This window comes from Microtus oregoni, unplaced genomic scaffold, assembly GCF_018167655.1.
Source record: "Microtus oregoni isolate MIOR12 unplaced genomic scaffold, Mior012 000092F_000, whole genome shotgun sequence".
In the NCBI taxonomy this organism is placed as follows: domain Eukaryota; kingdom Metazoa; phylum Chordata; class Mammalia; order Rodentia; family Cricetidae; genus Microtus; species Microtus oregoni.
The window spans coordinates 2,820,381-2,838,758 of record NW_024544601.1 but is presented as its reverse complement, the minus strand read 5'-3'; the positions used below and the strand labels follow the sequence as shown (position 1 = coordinate 2,838,758).

Sequence of the window (18,378 nt, the reverse complement as noted above, 5' to 3'; positions counted from 1 at the left end):
ACCCCATTAGGAACTATGCCAAGCCCGAGAAGTAGAAAGCATGCCTCTGAGTGTGACTGTGGTGTACCAGTTATCCATCGCTCTGTGGCCAAGCACCTCAACATCTGTGGCTTCAAAAATAGCAGGCATTTATTTGCTCCTGATTATGCAATTCAAGCGATATTTGATGCAGAAGGCTTGTCTCTGCTACACATCACAGTTTCTGGGACAATTTATCAAGGAGGATTGTGGGGAGGAGCCATTTCCAAGATGGTGCCCCCATGTGCTTGCAAGATGGTGCTCCTGTTCCATTAGCTGGGGCTGTGGTTGAGAGCCCTTGTGCTAGTCCATGTGGCTTGGGCTTCTTCCAGAAGGTTCTGGGAGGGAGTGTCCAGTAGTCAGTGTATAAGAAGAAAAGCACGGATATGTAGATGGGAAAGCTGTATATAAGGACACTTCCGCTCAGGTCTTGCTTGCTAGTGTTAAGTCTACTGAACATGGTCAATCCCAAAGTTGGTGAGAGAGGATTCCTTAAAGAAGTAAATGCTAATAAAGTGTGGCTTATTGGGCAGGGGGGGATAGGGAACAGTCTATCACAGGTGGGAACCCAGCACGAGATAGTAACATGAGTTTTCTTTAAGTACAACCACTACACAGTTTTTTAAATGTGGATGATCTTTTGTTGCAATTTTTATTTAATAACATATTTTATCAAGGGAGAAAAAAAGTAAGATTGCATTAGTTTCTTTTAGCTTTATTGTTTACAGTGTGAAGGAGTCTGGTAGCTCTGGAGATCTCCAAGCTCCATTTTGATTCAAATGTGCCATGACTCTTAAACACAATGACTCTATGCTTTTCTTTCAAATTCTTACATTCTCACTCCCACTCAGTAATATCTTCCTCATGCTTCAGCCTCAAGCATGATGGAGCTTTAACATGCTGGGTAGTTGGATTGAAAACAGACACCTCTTGATGTACGGACCCAGAGAACTGGAAGGAGGCCACATCATCATCTGATCCAGTCCCTCACTCGAGAGATGGGAAGACTGAGGATCTTTCCTTGAACAGAAGCTGGGTCTAGGCCACCTTAAAAAAGAGAAAAAAGATGAGACCCCTAAGTTCAATTGTTCTTTGGGGCTGATCAAAGTCTGAACTCTCCTATAAAGCCAACGAAATTACACAAAATCAAAGAGAGAAAATACGATACTGTAACAATTAGTAATACAAACCAAAAAGCTGGAAAGGGAGCACAAGAAGCTGGTAAATGTCATCTTGAATCCTCATCCCAAAGAACACATGTTTCCAGTGAGCAAGAGCATCATTCCCCTAAGGCTCCAGGACCAAATTCACCCTCCTTAGTAAGTCGAGCTAGCTGTTCATTGAACCCAGATCTGAATGGGAACCTATTTGCTACTGGAATAAATCCATTGATGCCACTAATAAGGACAGGTTTAATAGTAAACCTGGCCCCCAAACCATGTCTGTATTTGGAGTATGGAAGTAAAAGTTTGGTCCCAGGGTGCTCTTGGAACCTGAGCACCAGTTCTCCTAGTGGGTCGTTTTTTCAGCAGCTAGTAAGAAGTTTAGCTAGAAAAATCTCCCCTTCAGATGGGCCCTTCAGACACCAGATTCATCTGCTCAGCAGCAGCCCCATGACCTATATTCGCCACTCGCTCTTGTTCTATATCCAGACCAGTGTGGGACGAGTTGCAGCCCTCTCATTCTTGCCAGGATGGAAGAACTGTAGCTTGGTGTGTGATTCTTTAAAATGACCAAGTAGAGGTATCACTCTTGGCTGAAATTTCTGTAGCTATTGCTCTCTCTGACCAACTTACCAAGCGCTTGGCCAGTATCTCTCACCTTAACTTGAGATGACTATTGGCTTCAGGAAAGATATTGAGCCAAGTGCTAGGACTCCACCAGGAAGCAAGCTTCACAGAGGAGGTAGACTAGGCATCAACAGATTCATATGTCACGCTCAATCCATTCTTGCATGGATCCATAAATCCTCAAATCCATCTATCTGCCCACCCACTCACTCATCCGTCTGTCCATTCAATTATACAAACACACAATCATTCACCCATCTGTTCGTCAATGCACCCAGTCAACCATCCTTTGAATTTGTACTTAGTGGGTAATAACTAAATTTAAAATATTCCATCTAAGAATTTGACAGCAAGCTTATAATCCAGTAGCGGTCACCAGGCCAGATAAAGCTTAGTTTTACATAGAGTTCACAGGTAGCATATGCGATCGGAAGAGGATGAGTTGCTAAGCACAGGACTCAGATATCGTGAACTGGCATTTAAAAGAAGGTCAAGGTGAAAGGGCTCAAAATAAGTGTTCCGGGATTGGCCAAACTCACCTGTAACTTCCTTCCTTTGTATTCTCTTCCATAACCCCGCAATGTCGAATGTGTCCATTTTACAACTGAGACATCTGGGAGCCAGAAAGTCAAGCGACTTTAAACAAGGCCAAATTGTTTATTCATAGTGGAAGGGGAGCTAGAGATTAGGATGGTTTAGACCCAAAGGCACTCCTGTCCATTGTAACCTACTGCTTCCTATAGACAAAAGCTGAGTCCATTGTTTTTCCTGCTTCAGGCTCTAGCCCTTGGAGGGCCCAGCATTTGTAAATGTAGAGATAGGTGTGTAGGAATAGGCCCCGGTATCCTCAGGATATATTCCACCTCAACTGTAGAGATTAGCTCTTTGCTGTTTTAAGTGGTCTATGGACCAGTAGGGTCTGCATCACCCAGAGACAAGTTAGAGGTTTCTTTTTTTTTTTTTTTTTTTTCGAGACAGGGTTTCTCTGTGGCTTTGGAGCCTGTCCTGGAACTAGCTCTTGTAGACCAGGCTGGTCTCGAACTCACAGAGATCCGCCTGCCTCTGCCTCCCGAGTGCTGGGATTAAAGGCATGCGCCACCACCGCCCGGCCAAGTTAGAGGTTTCTAATTCTGTGTTTTTCTCAGAGTTCTTGAAAAATTACCTGAATTTTAACAGGATCTTCGGGTGCCTCAAATGCCCATAGAAACTCAAAGATCCCCGGTTTTGAAGTCATGCATGGAGCTGTCAATTTAACCAACATAAAGTAGTACACCGAAAGAAGAACTGTCTGAGCTTTTCAGACTTTATCGTTCGGTTCTACTACTTGTTAATATGATCTTACATGTGCTTTCTCTGGAGCGTACCCTGCATTGACATGTGTAGCTGGCAGTGGTGTTCATCTGTTGTGGAATAGTAGGCTTAAGTTGGACACAGACAAGACATGCTGTCGACGGGGAGCAGAAGGCCAGAAGGCTAATCCATGGCAGGGACATTTGGAGCCCTTCTCGGAAAGAACGCCTGGCAGAGCCTGTGGGTGGAGCACACTAGATCCCTAAATAAGGAACCTCCCTTGACCATCTCTGCTCTGTCCCGTTAACCTTAGGGACATCGACGGCATGGCAGCAGGCTTTAAACCCTCTTCTATGTAGCTTTGGGCTCCACTAGCCCCTGGTCATCAGGAAGCATCTCTCAGGAAGAAGGCAAATGTGCTCTGAAGATCCACCATCCCCCAGATTCATTTCCAGCTTCTGGGCCTAACTTGGTCCCACTCAGTATGATTGTATAGAATAGCAGAACTTCCTCCCTTCCTTCCTAAGGGTCCTAGCATGTTATCGTTAAAGCCATACCACAGTTGCAGAGAGCAACTGACCACGTGAGTTTCTCCCTCACTCCCCATGGCTTAAGACTTTCTCCTGGGCTTCGGCATCTCACTGGGTTTACGAGCCTATCTGGTTCACTTGCTATTATTATCTTGTATGCCTTCTAGTGTTCCCTCTTCATTTCCTCTCCACACTCCATTCCTCTTCACCCTGTATTTTATTTGCAGAAACTGTTGTTTCCCCTAATGGCGGACCGCAGGGAGGAGTCTCGCCAGGCTGATCCCAGGGCACATAGGCACAGAGACGCTCAGCAGCTCAGATAACTGTTGCATGAGCTGGTTGCACATCCAGGTGAGTGTTCTGGGAAGCCTGTGGCTGGAGAAGCTTGCTTGGGAGAGTCGTACAGAAGGAGGCTCCAGGAAGCTGCTGGAGGGAAGGAAGGTAGCCCTGCTCCCTACGGTGGCCAAAGGAACACAGCTTTCCAAGAGGCCCACCCAGCCTTGGAGGCTTCCCTCATCCACTGGTTTCCCTCTTTGCCCTGAGGACCTGGGCTGCAGCTAGTGTCTGTTATTCCTGTCAGGAATGAGTTAGTGCCGCCACTAATTTTGGATGGTAAAGAAATAGGTAATTTCTAATGAAATGTTTTCATTTGGATCAAGGAGTTCTGAGGAATCCCCTGTCTCTTTCACATCACTGAACTCCTGGCAGGGCCTAGCACTCCCAAGTTCTGCCTCTTCTCCTTCAGTTTCCCCTCTTGACTCTTTGCATCCCCTCTAGGTCTTTCTTAGTCTTTCTCTTCATCATTCTTTTCATTCTACTCTTCTGTTCTGTGTCCATCTTTGCTCACTTTGCTGGTATCTATTTGTGTGTGTGTGTGTGTGTGTGTGTGTGTGTGTGTGTGTGTGTGTGTGTGTGTCTTATTTTGTTGGGCCTAAATTACCTCAGGGCCTGTACCTTGAGGCCTACAGGACAGAAAAAAAAAGTTCGAGTTCAGGGCCTAGACTTTGAGGCCTGTAGAACAGAAAAGAGCCTTGCTGGAGTTTGAGTAAGGATGAGACAGCAAAAACTAGGTAGATGCCCCTCCAGCCAGAGGGAGGTTTTGGCTGCCTCTCATTGGCTGGAGGTACCCTTACATCACAGTGTGTCTCTTAACACGGGTGCTCACAGTAATAAACTGAGTTCCTGCTTTGACTGGACTCCCTATCATGTCTGATTGTCCTGCATCATGGGGCTGCAGAATGGGCTGATAGTGCACCCACCTTTCCCTAGGGAATAAAGAGGCTCAAGAAAGCCTAGCATTATTTCATCTCTCTGCATGCTGTTGCCTCTTTTTGCTTCTTTTGTTTGTCTCTGCCTGTGCCCTATTATGTGTGTATGTGTGCTGGTTGGTTGTATATGTGTCTGTGTCTTTGTTCCTGTCTGATTTATATTTTGCTCTATGGAAATCTTCCCCTTCTCCCTTTCTCTTTCCTCTCTGAGTTTCAGTCCCCTTTTCAGTCTCTAGTCATGTGTCTTAGTATTCTGTTATTGCTGCTGTTTTGTTTTGCTTTTCCTGTTGTTGTGATAAAACACTCTGACAAAAGCAACTTAAGGAAGAGGTTCATTGAGTTCACACGGTGGCAGGGATGTCACATTGGCAGGTGCTCTGAGTGGCTTCGCTGCATCTACAGTCAAGAAGCATAGAGACAGGATAACATACGCAGCTCTCCTCCAGGTTATACAGTCCGCTTTGCCCTGCCTGGGGAACGGTCCTGCCCACAATTAAGATTTTTGTACACATCAATTAGCATAATCAGGATAATCCCTCACCAGCACAACCAGAGGCATCTCCCAGGTGGTTCCAGATTTTTGCCAAGTTGACAGTCAACACCAGTCATCACATCAGAATCTTCCTGCATCCCTGCATCTGCACTTTGCCTCCCAACATTGTTCTCACTCTGCCACTTCGGTTCCCGACCTGCCAGCTCCCAGTGAGTGGCTCTGGAGCCTTCCTCATGGTTTTTCTGTGGGCAGATCTGCTGCTCATTCTTGCTCTGCTGTATCTATCCCCCTAGCACTGGCAATGGCTGTCAAGTTGGGTGGTCAATGGTGTGTGTGGCAATTCAGCATGGAAGCCCAATTTCAATCGTGAGAGCAGTAACCACAAGCATACATTTTATATATTCGTGGTCAGATATGAACATGCTTGCACACATGCATTTTGGTAGACATGCTGACAGATTACTCTGATCAGCCTCCAGGACTGCTGGCAATGCCACAGTAGACTTAGAAGAAGACGCTGCTACTGCTTCTGGTCATATGCAGAGAATGATTTAAAAAGGATTAAAAAAAAACTTCACCATCTCCACCCAGTTCCCAAAGAACATTCTAGCTCCATGTCTCCCTGTGGGATTGGTCAAGTCCATTAAGCCTTCTTCCTAGAATCTAGGCAGCTTGTTCATTCTCTTTTTTTCTCTCCCTCCTCCCCCTTCCACATACTTCTATTTAATTTTCTTCTTTTGCTGATGCTCAAACCCTGCTGCCTTTCTCCTTGGATCTCTTCTTTTTCATGTGCTGAAATCTTTATCCCTGGGCAACTCATCATGTCTGTGTTTCTTGCTCCCACAGGCCCCAGCAGCCTGCTTTAGACCTTGTAATTGTCTCTCCAATTGTGCTAGAATCTTTGGCAGTTCCTCACCTCACGAATTCTTCATCAGCACACTGAAAGAACATGGATTTAGGAGGGAGAGGCTCCCTAGTGAAAGCCATTCTCACACCTTGCAATGCAGTTACCTGGCTTGGGAGGAAATTCCCAGGAAGACTACCCCACAGCACGAGAGGTGGCATCCTGTTTCTGCCATGGCATGCTGCAGAATTCAGAGTGCTTTGAAATCTATTAGGTGGATTAGTTACTCTCTCTTGGCTTTTTGCTTTTGGTTCTGTCGCTGGCTGCTGCCTCTTCCTTTTCTTCCTCCTTCTCCCTCCCCCATTCTCCTCCTCCTTGCCCTCCTCCTCTTCTCATGCTGAACTCAAAAAGCTTCTGTGCTGGTTCCTTGTTGGATAGTAAGTAGAGAAGAAGCAAGTTCCCTAGAAAGTAATAAAATCATTGTTCGTCTCCTCAAATATTCAGGAGTCATACCTATGGATTAACACCATCCCATCGTGCTAGCTGTGGCATCCAATAGCCCATTTCTCCTTGGGCATGAACAAACTCAGGTTTGGATCTTACACGCTGTGTGACCTTGGATAAATTCTCAACGTGCAGGGTGGATTTCTGAGCTCTTCGCTGGAGGAGAGGGCAAAAGAACAGTCTTCCCAAGATGCCCGTGGGAATGAAATGAGGCACTCAAAAGATGAGCCAGGATGGGGGCTCAGTAAATAGTAGGAGTGCTGCTTTGTTTTGTGGTCTTTTGTAACAGAGAGATCTAATCCAAGCTCTGCTTATCGGATTGGAGGACTTCTGCAAATCTCTTAAATGCAGGAGACTTCCATTTCCTCCTGAGAAGAATAGCTCTTGATTTCTGAGTTCTTTTCTGCCTCTCAAATGCAGCTCTCTCACTGCAAGGCCAGGTAAGAGGTGCATGAACGGTAGCTTACTCCTGTGGACAACTGCAGGCAATGCCAGGGGGTTCTGTGGGGGCCACTGGGAGCGTGCTTCAGAGTTGCCTCACCCGGAGACTTAGCAAGTTAGTCTTTGAGCCACTCTTTTAGTTTGTTTTCGGTTACTACAACAAAATCTGAGAGTCTTGGTAATTTCAAACGGAAAGGGATGTGTTTGGGCTCTCAGTCATGGAGCCTAAGTAGCACCAGGATCTTCTTGCTACGTAATTTCCTGAGAGGAGAGCAGAGAGGCCAAATAGGCACATATGGAAGGAGCACACGGAAGAGGGAGAGCAGGGAGACAAAGGAGAGTAAATAATCAGCCGAATAGATTGACAAGCACTGTGAATTCCGCTTTCCTTCCCAGCTCTGTGCTGTCACAAGAACAGTTTCACTCCTGGAGGATCATTCCTGGAGGATCTTTCCTAGTCTGCTGATTGATTGGAATCGCACTGTCTTCTCCACCGCTTCTGTGCAGGGTACCGAGCTTCAGCATGAGTTTCGGTGTGGATAAACTGCATCAGAACATAGCAGGCACCACCTTCCTGTCTGACACTGGTTGAGAGCTGTTTCCTCTGCCCACTTAAATTGTTTAGGCACCAAGCCACAGATCTCTCTAGGATGAGAATCCCTGCCTCACCTCATTTGTGAGAGTATACTCAGGGGCTGGGGAGGTCAGAGGGCTCAGCATGGATGGTGCTTGCTGTGAATTGAGTTTAGGTTCCCAGAATCCACCTGAAAAGCTTGGCGTATCAGCATATGCCTCTAATCGCAGCTCTGGGGAGACAAAGACAGGAGGATCCCAGAGGTTTTCTAACCAGCACAGTCTTCAGGCTCCCACACAGCTGGAAACAGCAGTCTGTGCTTGGGGCCTCTGAATCTCATTGGTTCTGAGCAGCAGGCACTCAAGGGGAGCTTGAAGGAAAGGCTTCAGTGTGAGTGCAGGCAGGCAGCTCCAGTTGTCACCTCCTAGGGGCTCTGGGGCAGTAGAAGCAGGCACTGCTGGGATCTAAAGGGCATACACCTCACACTCTACCTTCTGTGTGGAATTTGACTGGTGTTCCTGTTCATCCCCCAACACCTAGATGGTGATAGTGCCTCTCCCAAATGAACAAACCCCAGCACTCATCCCCTGCCTACAGCATAATCTAGACACCTTTGCCTGTGAAGCACACAGGCAGCTGAGCCCTTATTCTAGTCAGTAGCATTTTCCCAACCTTGGTTCTTGTTTATCAAGGCTTGGCAAAAGGATAGGTGGAGAAGAGAGGAAGAGAGAGAGAGAGAGAGAGAGAGAGAGAGAGAGAGAGAGAGAGAGAGAGAGAGAGAGAGAGAGAGAGAAGGAAGGAAACACCAGGAGGAGACAGAGGAAGGATACAGAAGCATATAGCCCTAAAGGCTTGAGGAAGGATTCGCCTCCCTCAATTTAACGTCAGGGCTGAGAAGGAGGACAGGTATAGTTATCTACTTGGCTCTTTGACAGAAGTCTTTCAGCTATATCTGATTCCTGCACCCCAAGGACATCTGAGAACGAGCCAGAGATGGTGGCTGCTGCATAGCTGTAATAAGGACACTTGTGTATTTGGACAGAGGCAGAGGAAGCATGAAGTGTAGCCCTCTGGGTGTGCTCTATTGATGGATCTCAATCGAAAACAGAAAATGGCCCTAACCACAAGGATGTCACCAATACCAAGACAGCCATGGAACTGAGGAGCATAGGACAATTCAATGCCTCTCTTGACAGAGAACAGAGGAGGCTGCCATCATATCCCTCTGTTTCAAGCCTGCATTTGAGCAAAGACAACTTTACCCTCCTTCTTAGTCTACTGATGGAGCAGGAGAGGGTCTCTTCTGAGAGTCAGGGGCCAATCCCTGGGTTAGACACACAAATATGTGGCTGACTGTGCCTGGGCCCCCATCCTCGAGACCTGCCTTAGTTTGCTTGGGTTATTGTGCTAAACACTAAACAAAAGCAACTTGGGGAGGAAAGGGTTACAGTTTGGAGTCTAACCTGAAGGGAGAGGACAGGAACTAAGGGATAGACTATGGGGGAGCACTGCTTACTGGCTTCCTCCCTCTAGCTTGCTCCGATTGCTTTCTTATACAACTCAGAGCCACTTGCCAAGTGGTGATACCACCCAGAGTGGCATACAGAGTTGCCTGAAGGCCAGTCTTATGGAGGTGAGTTTTTTGTTTGTATTGCTAGACTATGAAGTCTTTGACACAACAGTGCTGTTTTAAGAGGCCTTAGTGAGAGATAGCCTACCTCTGGAAGAACTTTTAACAGGGTCAGGTTGAGACATTTTAGAAGTCACAGAGAGCCTGCAGTCCGTTGGTAACCAACTGCTGGACATAACAGTTTTGGCAATAGCTGGAGGCTAGGGTGGGTAGGCCATAGCTACCTTGGACATATTGGGAGCCAGTGGTTGTCTAATTGAGTGGAGGAAGTAGGGGTCTCTGATGGGGATGTTCTGGAACTGACAGGAAAATGCCTGAACAGCTTACCTTTCCATTCCAGCCTTGATGGCCCAATATATAAAATATAAGAGAAATAGCTCACTTCAGTGTAGGCAGAGACTGCAGTCATTTCACGGCTGCTCAGACCTGAATAATACATAGAAATTATATTAATTACAACACTGCTTGACTAATGACTCAGACATATTTCTACCTAGTTCTTGCATCTTGAATTAACCCACTTCTGTTATTCTGTGTATCACCACAAGGCTGTGGCTTATCAGTAAAGGTTCTGGGCATCTGTATCCTTCAACAGGTACATGGCCTCTCCCTGACTCTGCCTACTTTCTTTCTACATCTCTGTTTACATTTTCTGCCTGGCTTTGCTCTGCTAAGCCATTGGCCAAAACAGCTTTATTCATTAATCAATAAAAGCATCACATATACAGAAAGACATCCCACATCACCTCCCCTTTTCTGTCTAATTAAAAAGGAAGGTTTTAACTTTAACATAATAAAATTACATAAAACAAACAGGTATCATGCAAGAATTACAGTTATGATATTTCATTGTGGGTCTAAAGTTTCATATCTATCTTTTATCATAACTAAGGAAAACTGTAAGTGTAATTATCTGTCTCCAACTCAAGCAAAAACCCCAGAAGTATATAATATTACCTATGTAAACAGAAAGTTCATTGTAAGCAACTTCCAAATCTCTAGAATTGACAGAGGCATCTTGCTGCCTGGATAATCACCCAAAGTTCTTCTGTAATGTTGGGGCATCCATCTTCAGCCTACAGACTCATAGTGTCTGACAGACAGACTTTTCCATGAAGCAGGAAATTTGAATATTTGTTTTGCCTTATAATGACAAAGTTATCAGTTGCTTTCTTCTGTGTCCTACAGAATGTCTGGCAGATTCTTTCATGAAACAGGAACCCCGAAGGATCACCTTGCCTTCTTTAGGCAAGTTCAGCAGCCATTTTTCTGTGAATCCTGCTTGTCCAGTTCATACAGCATATCCTCAAGCAGTCCAGACAAGAGCAGTTTCTTGCCCAAATGGCTAGCAAACTCCATAAGGAGCCTCTTCAATGCCCATCATTCTCTTGAAGTAATTGGTGCTGCCAGAAGCAGACATGTCTTACTGTTGAGTAAAAGTCTAAGTTTTTAAAACCTTTTAAATCCCATGTTCTGTAGGTCTTTGAAAGATCTAAAAAAAATACCTAATGCAATCATGAGACACGTGGATGTCCTAACTACTCTCTAGATCTTCTTTCTGGAGATTCAGAGGTGGTGGGAGAGAACAGAGGGCTAGTTCCTTTACTACAGGGAAGACAGTGGGCCCTGGCCTTGAGTAGTATTGCCTCTGGTCTCATGTACCTTTAAGAGGGTCTTTAGAAGGATGTGCCAGGTCACTGTGCCTTTTTGTGTTTTTTAGATACAAATGACTCATGGCTTCTTACCGTTGAAAGAAAGCAGGGCACTGGCTCTTGACTGTTCTTCCAGGAAGGAGCATTCTCATTTTCATGTCAGGTGCAGGGTGGAGACGGGTGTTTAGACAAAGGCTGTTTCCCTTTGCTCCTTGGTAACAGAACCATAGTTTGTTCAGTGGCAATGTATGCAGGCTCCAGGGATAGATCATGCTTACACCAAGGCAACTAGAGTAATTCAGCTTTCCTTCACAATTGACTGATACCTTGTACCATAGTTCTGAGCAAATAGATATAAGAAAATCATGGCAGAGGGATACTGAGAAGTACTAGCTTCTATAAAACAGAGACCCACAGAAAAAGATGCCCTGTTTTCCCTTGGTTGTTTCCAGTTTGGTATGTTAACATGTTTGGGTGCCATCTGAGTCTTGAGATCATGAGGTAGCAAACCTAAGGACAGAGGTATTAGGCTGAGGATTATGTAATTGGAAAGTCATCACTGGGTTTTTTTAAGCAGTTCAGTGGACCTGATAACTGCCCACCTTCAGATTATATGCAAAATAGAAATAGGCAAATTCATGGTAAAGACCTCTGTTAGGTAGGCTTTTCTGTTGTACTGAAATATATCCTGACTGCTACTCCATACTAGTGATGGAGATTGGGAAACAGAAGAGTGAATAAAATGAGCATGCGTACAATGAACTCCAGCAGGTGGTGAAGACAAGTTATTACCTGCTGGATGGAGCACTAGACTTCCCTGACATTTCCTCCTTTTGTATATATATTTGTGTCCCAATGGTTTTTGTGTGAGTGTCCAGAGATGCTGGTTTTGGACTTGACTAAATGGTCTGTGGCATTATTCTCCTTCTCTCTCTATAGAGGAAACAAAAGAGACTGAAGTCGACTCAAAGTCTTCTGACATTCAGTTGGCATTGGTTCGGGACAAAGATCTTTGTTTTGCCTCTGAAAACCTTCATGTCTTAAAATCTATAAGATTATGAAACTCATTTTAAAATAAAATATCTTTAATATGAGCCAACTATTTACAGGAGTGGGAAGAGAAATGAGAGTTGAGTTTGAAAAGATTTCTGTTTATTAAGAAATTTGAATAAATTTATATTACATCTATATAATTTTAATTGATCCTTTGTGGAGAATTTAGAGCTTTCTTGTCTAGCAGAGTTTGTGTTGAGGAACACAGAACTAGATGGACCTTTCAGCTTTCTTCCAGCACTAACATTCAGATTCCAAGTAGGTAGTGTGTGTGAGTGCTTTATCAATACAAAGAACCAAAATGTTGGCCTCAGCTGGCAGTGCTCTCATCTTGGGGATCTCACATCAAGAATTAAGATGGCATCCTGTCCTGGCTTCATAATTGTTGTTGAAGGCCGCACACTGACTTTCTGGGTCATGGGGGGCTAGTTGCCAATGCATGCGTCACTCCTGACCCTGGATGAGGACCAGAACACATCGTTCTTTGCAAATATAACAGAAAACCCCAATTTAAGAATCCTGTGAGATCCTGGCTCATATTAAACCTCTTTTCTGTGGCCTTTTCATTCTGGTTTCAGTAGAGCAGGCTGAATGGCTGAGAGTCCAATTGTCCAGGAATAGAGAACTATTTAGCAAGTTCTGCTATGGTCCTAGTGCCACATGGAGACATAGCCCCGTTTTTAAGGATGTCTGTGTAGCCATAGTCCAGAGCAGTTGTTATTATAATAGGCAAATCCCAGGTTCTTTTGGACAGGAGGAAAGCAGCTGACACATAAATACACAGACATAATTATTTTCCTCTGGAGTGGGACTGCTCTCTGATTTGATTAAAGCAGACATGATTAGCCCATCTCAATGACTGTTGAGGCTTCTCCCTTTCAGTGTGGCCTCGGAGAGCCTCTTAGATTGAATTGTCTTGACATAAAACCACAGCTGAGCTTTGGAAATGGAGCCCAGCGTCCCCAATGTATTTCAGTGAAAGCCTAGGAGTAGCTTTTTAAATATAGAAAGCCTAGAATTTAGCACATCATGATTTTTTACCACAGGGCCAGCCATCTGCAGGCAACAATCTGGAGTCCCACTGGATGACCTGCATCCTTAACCCCGAACAGCTACTCTCTAGAGAAGGTGTCAGCTTTGCTCTTATGGAGGCTGGCAAAGGTTCTGGAATTATCCTTCAAAGCTTTGTGTGATGGTAGCTTGGCGCCCAGTGTACTAGGGTAGGGTGGCGGTTTCTAAAGAGACGATTAAGTAATGGGAAAAGCCCTCTCTGAAAGGGTTAATATAGTTCTCAAAAGACTGTGCTAATTCACTCACAAATGGATTAGTACAAAAGAGCGAGCTTAACCTTCCTGGGTCTCTTCCTTCCTTGCTCTTACACACCCATTGGGCATGTGGCCATTTTCCTTTCCACTTCTCCGCTGTGTTGTGACACAGCCAAGAGGGTCCTTGCCAAACATCTGCCAAGCTGTTTGGACTTTCCAGCCACCTGAATCACGAGCCAAGCAAACTTCTTTTCTTTATGCATTACTCACGGACTCCAATTTTGTTCTAGCAACACGATAAAACTAAGACATCTGGTCTGGCTCTTACTGAGGATATGGAGCAAATGGACAAGGCTGGCTGAATACACCTATGAGGGCTGTCTTAGAGGCAAAGGGAGCCGAATAAGAAATAGAAGCGGTCTCAAAGGACACTGCGAGCAACAGAAGGTCAGCAGAGCACTCTCCCGTGAAGGAAAAGACTGTCTGATACTGAAGCTAAAGCCAATGAGAAGAAAAGGAGATGGGAGAAAGGAGGTGGGTTTCCCCCAAGGTTCACACAAAACCTTGATTACAAGGTCTATAAACCACTAGACTCCTCTTTTTCATTTAAAAAAAAAATTAGAGTCAAGTGGACTGGATATGGTTCCAAAAGTCTAGCTCCATTTGCAGGAAGATAGGCAGAAAAGTAAACCCTAGAATTTTCAAGAAGGTCAACTAAATCAAGAAATAAAACAGTTGGGCACAGAGACTGAAAAACACAGTGATGATAATAGAAAGGTTGGAGAGGTGCAGAGTGCTCTGGCATTTCCGAACCCTCATCAACTCTCAAAAGCATACAATACTGCTTTAATGTGATCTCAGCCACAGAGTACTACAGAACGGATAACTCAAACTCAGATCTGAGTCCTGTATGCTTATGAATGCAATCTAAGACGGCATTAGCTTGGTCACAAATGGTGTATCTTACTGCAAAGAATCGGATTGCCACAAGTTTTCATGGGTTTGGTAGGTTGAATAGTTATTTTTATCCTCTCTAAATTTGCAGAGGGTGGCAGAGGGTACATGTGCCATTGTGTGTGTGTGTGTGTGTGTGTGTGTGTGTGTGTGTGTGTGTGTGTGTGTGTGTGTGTGTTTATAGAAGTCAGAGGACAACTTTATGGTGAAATTGACTCTTCTACTATGTGGGTTTCAGGGATCTAATCTAGGTCATCAGGTTGGTGGAAGCATCTTTACCTTCTTAGCCAGCTCACCATTCCCTGTTTACTTTGTTTTGCTTTATTTTGTACAGCACTTGGCATAGGGTCTATGCCACTGAGCTACACCTCTAGCCTCAAATATTGTTAATGATTACTCTCACTGCAGGTATAAGGAAATATTCAGGCTCACCAAGAGGGTAAGTGGCAGAGCTGGGAATGGAACAAACCATCTGAATTTAAGGCTTACAGGCTGAGTACCACCCATACCAAGAGTTATTCATTCATCTCTTTATCCCCCTGCCTCCATCTCTAGCCTTTCTCTGTTTTCCTTTCATAATGTTTATTCATCAGCATATCTGTTCATTTAGGTTCATTTATTCAGTATTCATCAGGCTTTATTTTATATTACAATGTTTTAGATTCTTGAGATAACAACAACAGAACAAAACTTACGCTTCCCCAGGCTTTAAGGGCAAATGAAACACCTGAAAATTAGTATCTGAGCCAAGTTACTCCCCATAAATATTCTCTCCCCATAAATATTCCCCATAAATATTCTCCCCAGTGAACCAGAACCGATAGTACGTGTGTGTGTGTGTGTGTGTGTGTGTGTGTGTGTGTGTGTGTAGATTAGAAAGTCATGCACAAAGAGGTAGAGATAGAAACAGAGATGGGTTGGTTTATTGAGTGACTAGGGAGGTTGAAAATCCCCAGATGTAGAAGGTAGGTTGGCAAGCTGGAAACCCACAAACTAGCTCATGTTCTGGAAAGAATTTCCTCTTGCTTGGTCATTGTTTTGTTCTATGTTCTACCCTGGATGAAGCCCATATATATGAGAGATGGAATCCTGCTTTAGATAGAGTCTACCTTCTCAAATGTTTATCCAGTCCCCCCAAACACCTCCACATATTATATGAACCTGTCAGCATTGGCTAGAATCAATTCTCTCAATATTTAAGTTATAATAGTGCATTATTCCTGGAAATAAGGTTGCAGAATCACAAAGTGATTCAGGTGTTTCTAGGAATACTCAGAGAAAGTCTTGACTGTGTCTTGGAACACAAAGAATCAGATTCATAACCTTGGCATCTTGGTGGAAGGATATCACAAGAAACTGCTGGAAGAGAGACTGGCCTTTGTTCTAATGTCTCACAAAAGACATGGTTTCCCTGAGAGCTGTGGATACACCCACAGTTCCAACATAAAGTGTTTATTTCTTGGCAGTTTCAACTCTGAACTCCTAGGGTACCAAAGTTGCCTTGAGTTCTGCGATGATGACGACAAACAGAGAAAGACAGGTCCAAACTTGGGGATTGTTTCTCCCTTGGGTCTTGGACAGCTCCACTTGCTGCCAGCTCATGTACTCCTGTCATGAAATCGGCTTTCCTCATGTGGGTCTTTATCCAAATGGACTGAAGGATTCATTTAAAACATATGACCAAGAACATCAAAAGGCATGCTAGCCATATGGCAAGCCTTTCTTTGACACTTGTTATCTGCCCTTGAATACAGTTATTTCACAAGTTCTCCCCTTTCTGCAAACTTACATTTCCTCCAGTCCTTACCTGCAAGTGTATGCCTTTATCTTGTTCTTTGTTAAGAAAGTGGCAATAATAACAGGGATGACCATATTTTTTAAACATTTTATCAATGAATTTATTTGCCTTATTTTACTTCAGGGCCAGTACCAAGTTACACTGGACACCCCAATGATTCATCTTGTTCGTCCTTGAAAAAACATTTGACACAGTATTTTCCTGTTTTTTTTTTTTAAATTGCTTCTGCAGAGTAAAGGAAACAAGTATCAGAGTGAAGAGACAGCCTGCAGAATGAAAGACAAATCTTTGTCAGCATGTGTCTGACGGAGTTAATACAATACTTAGAATATATTAAAACTAAAAACATTAGATACCCCAAATCATATCATGAAATCAATAAATAGGCAAAGGAATTGGAAGACAGGTCTCAGATTAAGATATACAAATTGCCAATAAACATATGAAGAATGATCAAGGAAGTTTTCATGTCAGAGAAATAGACATCAAAACTACTCGGAGATTCCATCTTCCTCCAGTCAGAACTGCCATCATCAAGGAAACAAGCAGGAAGTGGCAGTAAAGGTGTGGAGGAAAAGAAACCCATATACACTGCTAGGTGCGAAGTCATTTAGTGCAGCCCGTATGGTAATCAGCATGGAGAGTCTTCTAAAGCTCAAAGCGGGGCTAACATACAAATCCAGCTGTACTTGTCCTTGGTTTCTATCTGGAGGACTTTAAGTCCTTGGACCACAGAGATGCTTGTGTATCAGTGTTTATTGCTGTACTAGTAACAATAGGGAAGACATGCTACCAGCCCAGATAGTCTTCAACAGATGAGTGCATAAATAACATTATAATTTTATTCAACCGAGTTTCGTTTAGTTATTCACAAAAAGGAAATTATGTCATCTGTAGGAAAATAGAATTGGCGTTCATTGTGTTAAACAAATAAGTTGGCTTCATAAAGATAAGTGTCACTCTTCCCTCTGATATGTGGACTCTACACTTAAACACGCATATGAGATATGAGGGCAGAGGGAGACCACTTTAGGGAAAGATGACAAGTGGCGGGGTATGAGAAAGGACAATGGTGCTGAGTATGAACTAAGTGCACAGCAGACGGGGATGTGAGATGCATGCTATTGTACAATGGCGCTGAGCTAACAATACTAATAGAAAACCTTTCACCTTCCTGCTGCCATGCTCCCGTGTTTTTCTGTCACTTCTGCACAAGTTCTATAAAGAAAACCTCAATGTTTAGTCTCGCATAGTCTTCTAAATTTATTTATACCCATACTTCTTAGGCGATGTCATCTAGGTTCACAATATAGTTCAGAGTTTTTATCAACAACGCAACTGAGACTTTTCTCCTTGCAGCAGGCTTACTGGCTACATCCTAGCAGTACTTCTTTAGGTCCTTTAGAAGCAGATTGAATTCTACATATAGGAAGTTTTTTGGGGGGGAAGAAATACTGGTGAAGTGTAACATGCAACCCAGGGGGTGGAATCAGGCAAGATGGGTTTCCAGCCTGCAAAGGGGACCTGATGACATGGAAGGGGCAATGAAGGGGGAGAAGGGGAAGTGAGTTGAGTCTCAGGCTACAGCACAGTTTAAAATGTTGATGGCCCAGTTTTAGTCGGAGGTCTGTGTTGATGTCTGTGGCTCCTGTTACCACCAAAGACAGTGTTTGTAGCACTAGGGAAAACTGGCCATGCCCCTCACCAACTGCAGCATGCAGGAGAGCAGGCCCTGCACCTCGCCTGGGCAACACAATAGATATGACCCTCTTGGGATTGGCAAGGGTGCAGGTGAGTTGGCTATCAAGGGGTAAGAGCAGGAAAGTTGCCCCCTCCCTCATATGCCATATGGTGGCACGGGTGAAGGAATTATGTCCTCCCTACTCCTTGCCACCTGCAAGGAAGGCGAGCTGGCCTTGTGAAAATAAGAATGGAAAAACTGGCCCTCCCCCTTACCTGTGCAAAGCAGTAAAGCTAAAGCTGGCTTTGGTGATGTGAGCATGGGAGAGCTGAACTTAACAGAATGAGAGCAGAAAAACTGGCCCTGCTCCTTGTGGCCTGCCACCCTGGGAGAACCAGCCCACGCAGTGATGAAGAGCTTGCCTGGATGGTAATGATTAAGGAAAGTTGGCAGGCTGATTAACCCAGCTACCACCTAGGCCCACAACCAAAAATATGAGTTAGCCCACCACAAAATCTATGAACTGCTGGAACATGTGAAGGGGCCAGGCCTACAGATCCAAAGCTAGAGGATCTCCATGACACAAGTCAACA

At 44.4% G+C, this 18,378-nt stretch overlaps 1 long non-coding RNA gene across 1 annotated transcript in view; it reads right to left on the bottom strand.

Moving 5' to 3' along the window:
• Positions 1-673: 673 nt before the first annotated feature.
• Positions 674-18,378, bottom strand: part of LOC121442540 — a 28,263-nt gene continuing 10,558 nt past the window's right edge. Inside the window, exons 2-3 of the long non-coding RNA XR_005973571.1 lie at positions 9,710-9,808; positions 674-1,065 (exon numbers count right to left, since the gene is read on the bottom strand). This is a non-coding gene — a long non-coding RNA (uncharacterized LOC121442540). The remainder of the gene's footprint in view (positions 1,066-9,709; positions 9,809-18,378) is intronic.